The 6809-nt window shown below is 33.6% G+C and overlaps 1 pseudogene; it reads left to right on the plus strand.

Moving 5' to 3' along the window:
- Positions 1–802: 802 nt before the first annotated feature.
- On the plus strand, positions 803–6809 carry LOC100253063 (probable carboxylesterase 11; annotated as a pseudogene).

Raw genomic sequence — 6809 nt, forward strand, 5'->3', positions numbered from 1 at the left:
AGAAAATTTGCTAATTCTTTCAAGATTTAAAAAATGTACTAATTAATTACGAATGAAAATATTAAAAAAATTGAAAAATTTGGCAAACTACTAATATTGTTCATTAAGTTAATAAATTAACTAAACTAAATTAATTCTATGAAAATTTGCTAATTCTTTCAAGATTTAAAAAATGTACTAATTAATTATGAATGAAAATATTAAAAAAATTGAAAATTTTGGCAAACTACTAATATTTTTAATTAAGTTAATAAATTAACTAAACTAATTAATTTTATGAAAATTTACTAATTCATTCAAGATTTAAAAAATGTACTAATTAATTCAATAATTACAAATGAAAAGAAAAAAACATTGATGTACTAATTCATGAAAATTGAAAAGAAAATAAATAAAACTGAAGATTTAAATAATATACTAATTAATTGAACTTCAATACAAAATAATAAAAATTTAAAACAAACATACCTTAAAAACAAAATGAGTAATCTTGGGAGCAATGAGATATCAAATATGAAATGTGAATGAAATTGGTGAAAAATAAGCTATTTATAGAAAAAAAAAATTGGGCCAAAAAAGCTATTGGAATCTTATTTTACCGTTGGAAAACAAAATTGGTCATTGGATCGAAATCTGGGTGAAATCTAACCATTGGATCATCACATAGCCGTTGGGCTTCAATTCTGGCCGTTAGATCACATCCATCTTCAATTTAGACCATTAGATGTACATAAAATTAACCGTTGGAGCTCAAACCAAATCTGGACCATCAGATCAACACGGAGAAACTGAGAGCCGTTAGATGAGCAACAGGTGCCAGACACCTCTCACAAAATTACACGTGCTGCCACTTTTGTCTCCACCTTGCCAAAACGGCTCCAAGCCTCCATCATCATCACTGCGCTCGCCGGACACATTGTCACTGCTCGTCGGACCCATCACTGCTGCTCGCCAGACCCATCGTCGTTGCTCGCCCAACCCATCGTCGCTGCTCGCCAGACCCATCGCCCTGCTCGCCGGACCCATCGCCTCAACTCTCTCTCTCTCTGCCATGAAATCAACCCATCTTCAAGCCCTAACACCACCGTCTACCGCCATTAACGCCTCTGTTCAGCATCAACGTTTTGATGATTACAGGTACAAATTTTTTTTCACAAAATTAAAGAAAAATCGCCGAAATAAACCGAAACAAAATGATCTTTCTTAGAAATTTTCCAACTGGATGCGATTTTTGGCGAAATTTTTGGATATTTCTGTCGTCAACATTTCACCCTCCTATTTCGTTTCGCCGCTGACCGAAACACAAAATTTCGCAGAAATTTTGACGAAAAAAACATAAATTTTCATCCTTGCCTTATTGTTCCTGTCAATCTCATTATTTCTATAAGCGTTATAACTGATGAATCATTGCCACATGTTGAGAGACTAAAATTATCATATTTGTAAGTGATTTTGTATCGTTACTCCATTCAATCCATGGAAACAGCAAGAGGAAGAAAGGTGTTGTGTCTGTCTCAAGCTCTTGAAAATTCAAAGATGTTGTGTCCTAATGTGTTTGTCTCAAGTGATTCCTAATCACTACCCTTGAAGCCTCAAAAGCTATCTCTATGGTTTGGCCTTCAGTTGTTGATTGGCCTGATATGAAAGCAATTCGAAAAGAGATGTGCCATGAGCCTAGTGTCTATGCTTAGAAACACGTCGAAAGGAAAACTAAAAGACTTAACCCCCGGAAATTTCTCAAGTTCCCACAGTTGTTGTTGACTAGAAATGATGGTTGATTCTTGAATTGATTTTTCTCTCTTCAATTCAAGCATGTCATCTACAATATGTTTCAGGTTTGTAATCAAACATTTCTCCTGCTTTTGAAGGATTCAATTTTTATAATCTTATAATCAATCTTCTAAGAGTTTAAATACTTTGTTTAAAATTTTGTTTTCCTAATTCTCATATGCATCAGCATGTATAAAGGGGGAAAAAATCTATGTTGCTGCCCTTCCATCTGTTTTTTACATGTTAAAACCATTGATTGTTAATTTATTACTTTCCATTTAATTAGTTAAAGACTTTCACATTCTGTTTGGAGTTTTGATTTATGTAATTTTCATATGTAGTAGAACACCAACAATTTGCACAAAGAGTGCATCTTATTGAATCAAATGGCAATGTGGTCACCCTTTATTTCAGGTTTCTTAACATTTTGAATTAAACTACTATGGAGTAAAGCAATAATGCAACCAAGATCATCTTTACTTTCATTGGAAGGCAATTTGTTGGATAATTTTTCTCTTTCCTGAAAGTACTAAATCTTAATAGTTTGAGACATGAAACGAAACATGTTTGTTGCAATGATTTTCTTATCTCATGTTTGCTTTCTATACGTTTGGAATCTTTGATGAACTAAATATTTTGTTTTCAAGATAATGCAAAAGAGGTGATCGTGAAGATAGGCTCAATATTGCCTATGCCTCCTATAATATATCTTGACAGGCTATTAAGAGCTGGTGCAATAGGAAAGACTTAGCTCACTTGCTGAGGGAAAGACTCTCTTCCCTGTTCTCAAATGATAACATCCCCCTCAGCACTTCAATGTTCTCGAAATTGACATGGATGGCTGATTCATAAAGGATTTATGTTCTTTAATTCAAGCATGCCATGTACAATATATTTCATGTTTGCAAATCAATGTTTCTTACTGTTTTTAATAACTTCAATTTTTATCATTTTTTTTCCAGTCCATTTGGAAAAATGCTTAGATCACTTAGTACGCAAATTTTGCTTCGTCCAATCCATGTACAATTAGACAAGTTCTTAATTGGTAATTGAGGACTAAGCCACTCATGTTAGTGTAAGTTTTTCATCCTGAGAGTTTTGGAAAAGGTTAGGGTTGATTTAGTGACTATTTTCTTACAAATTTGAAACTTGAGATTATTCATTGGCCTAAAGCCCAAAGGAAACCAGTCTTGAATTTGCCTAAAATTTGACATGCCCCAGAAATTTGTACTCTGAGATGACTCATGCATAAAGGAATTTTGCTTTCTTTTCAATTCAGGTAATCCTTCTCACACTATTGATGACCACATCATCATTGATTTTCTACACTCCTTGTCTTCTCTATGATCCGTGTATGTATGTATTAGCATAGAGTAAACAGTAGGCTATTCCTAAGCTTTAACACTATTTTCTAACTATCACTCGAACAAAGGCACAACATAGACAATACCCTAGAGAGGTGATCCTCATTTACTGCTTAAGTTACATTTTTGTAATTGTGCAGTTAATTAATTTTCACAATGTTAATACATTATTTGAAGTTGTTTACCAAAATGGGGACATATAAAAGAGAGGAATTATGGTGTAAATTGAGTGATTGGTTTTGTGTTATGAATAGAATAAATAATTTACAAACTTTAGCTTTAGAAACTTAAAAAAGATTTAATGAGTTGCATTGTCTTATATAAAGGAGTGTGGATGACTTTGGTTACTTTAGCTTTGGTTACTTAGATTGATAAGGATAATCTATCTTCTGGGAATTATATTGGTTTTGTTTGATTGCAAGTTAAGGGCTTCATTGGTGATGATGCATAGTTACTCTTGATTGGCACAACATTTGTGTGCTACATAATCACATTGGCAGTGTCTACCGGTAGAGATAATTACTCTACCGGTCGACCGGTACATCCTCAGTTTTGTAAGTTGCAATCTGGTGTAGTGAGAAGCAACATGTGTTTGTGCTGAAGGCTAAATAAGATTTATATACATATTTCCTCACTCCTATGAGCCATGCCTAATTAGGCATGAATGAAGCTCATGTTTTCATGCTCTATATTTGTTTTCCTTCTTACATATTTGTCATGTCATGAGTTTTCTCTTAAAAACCTAGAATATATCTAGAAATCCTAAACTTAGTGTCTCATCCAATTAGAAATCCTATCAATATAAAGACTTACCTTCTTATAAGAAAACCTTAAGACAATTTCACCTTCTATAAAATAACTCTAAAACTATAATCCTTAACAAATAGAAACTGAAACAAACTAGGAATTTAAGGGACAGTCTAACAATATTGATTTTTCCATTAGATATGCAATATGTAATTTGTTTTACTTAGATTTCTTGTATCATCAAATGCTTTTCTCTTTATTCATAAAAACTTTTCTACAGACTATATGAAATAAAAACCATAATCTTTAGAATTTTTTATGGCTAATGTGAACATTTTGAACCATTGAACCCTGCTTTATAAAATTGGGACACCTCCTTTTAATTGAAAAGCCATGTAAAATTTACGACATTGAACCTATTTCTGATGATGTTTCCTTGTAAATATGAGGCTCCTAACATTCAAAGAAGTCTACATTGCTTGTAATCTTAAACATAATATGAACCTGTAATAGTCCTTACTAGTTGCCTTGGTATTTCTTTGCTCTTCCATGTTACATGTAAAGGTTGTAGACGTCAAGGAGTCTACATCAAACCTCTAAAGTATTTATATTAAACTACTTTTAAGTTAAGAACTAAACCACTTTTAAGTTAAATATCATTGATAAATAGTGTTAGTATATTCAATAAATATAAATTACCGAATTTTTTTATTCTCTAATATTTACCAAACTAGACAAGTACTCATCACCAGCTTTGATATATGTATTGTATCTTGCGAACCTATCATGTTATTAATGTGCCTCATGTGTCAAACTATTTGGTGCTAAGCCTAAACCAAAAGGATCTCACTCTTTTAAATTTGATAGGCATAGTTAAGTTGGAAGAAAATGTCCGAAAGAGTTCTTGTGACTGTTAGAATTATGTAATGAATGTAAGAATTATTTTCTATTAATTTTAAGAGTTCTTGTGACTGTTTTTCCCTACTTTATTTAATAGCAACTGTTCTTAATGTGGAAATCTATCTCATTATTTCTGTTATTCAAACCTTAAGGAAACAATTTTTTAGATTGGTAGGATGGATTTCATCCTGTCATCACATCTTATTGAGAGGCATGACTTCTTTTATTTATGAGATGGCAGAATCTGAATTTTGAGAAATTCATTAGGTATTTTGCTTCAGAAGACTACATAAGAGGAAAGATAATTACAAGTAAACTAAAAGAGGAAAGATGCTAAGAAGATTAAAATTCAATCCACATCTATTCTTTAAAATAATGAACATGAAGAATGATTAGTTTGATGATGTTATCAACAAAAGCAATCAAGATATATTAGAAAAAAATGTTGTCTTTTGCATCATTAAAATGTGGTAAGTGAACCCAAAGAACAATTGAATCTTCAAAATTCTTGCAATCAGAAGCCATAGAATGAAGAAATCAATTGAGATTCACCTCTATGGTTTGTTATGGAAGAAATCAAGGATGTAAATTGGTCTAACTCTCATGTTTGCTTAGAATCACACCAAACTCTAAAAATGGCAGATGCTGAAATGAATTGTTGAACCTCCAATTGGGGCAAATTTAACAGTGAGAAGCCTGAGGAAGATGGTTGTGATGATGAGTATCCCTTGAGGTGACAAGTGCTGATGGCATTACCTCACTTCACCATCCATAAACTAACATCAACAGTTGCTGACTTTCCTGGTCCTCCCAAAAAAAAGAAACCTACTCTGGTTTTGCATGGCTCTACTACGAAATTGTCGATGTCATTAAATCCAGAAAAAACAGAGAAGGAAAAGTGGTGCTGACTTCCTTGCTGACTGTGAGTGCCTATTCCCATATTTATTAAAACTAACAAAAAAAATCAATTTCATATTGATGATGTGATTAGTCCTCACTTTTCGTGTTGTGCATTACTAATGTATAAATGGCTCATTGAATTACTATAAATTCATTAACTTCTGAAGCCCAATTTAGGATATGCTGGTAACCAAGTAAATGCCTGTAGGTTCTATGAATTCATTAACTAGAAATTTCTTTGGTATTTTTCAATTTGGTCATGCCAAACAAATGATTGTGAATCAGTGGGGTCAACAATTCTCTGTACTCCATAAGCTATCGTTATAATTTCTTTGGAATTTGTCAATATAGTCATGCCAAACAAATGATTGTAAGTTAGTGGGGTCAACCATTCTCTGTATTCCATAAGCTATCTTTGTACTCATTATGCTTTGTTCTGTAAGCTATCTTTATACTCATTGTACTTTGTTATTTTGTTTTACGTGTAACAATGCATCTTGAAGATCAATAACCCGGTCCTGGTATTGAAACAGGTGTGTTCTCCTTGGGGTGAGCTATGGTGAAAATATTGCAGACTATGTGGCTCGGAGGTTTGTAGAGGCAGGCAAGCTTTTAGACCCTGTTAAGGTGGTGGCCCAAATTCTGATGTACCCTTGTTTCATTGGAAGTGTCCCCACAAAATCAGAGATTAAACTAGCTAACTCTTACTTCTATGACAAAGCTATGTGCTTGCTTGCATGGAAACTCTTCCTACCTGAGGAAGAAGTGAACCTAAACCACCCAACTACCAACCCTCTAATTCTTGGGAGGGGACCACCCTTGAAGTGCATGCCTCCAACACTGACAGTTGTGGTAGAGCATGACTAGATGCGAGACCGAGCCATTGCTTATTCAAAGGAGCTCCGGAAAGTTAATGTGGATGCGGTCCTTCTTGATTACAAGGATGTTGTGCATGAGTTTGCTACCCTTGATGTGCTCCTCAAGACACCATTAGCCCAAGCCTGTGCTGAGGACATTGCCATGTGGGTCAAGAAGTATATTTCAGTCAGAGGCCATGAGTTTTTCTTATTGACTATGCTGACAAAAAGGGGAATAAGAGTATTCGTAGAAGGAAAGGAATATGGTTAA

The sequence above is a fragment of the Vitis vinifera genome, chromosome 8 (genome assembly GCF_030704535.1).
Source record: "Vitis vinifera cultivar Pinot Noir 40024 chromosome 8, ASM3070453v1".
Classification (NCBI taxonomy): domain Eukaryota; kingdom Viridiplantae; phylum Streptophyta; class Magnoliopsida; order Vitales; family Vitaceae; genus Vitis; species Vitis vinifera.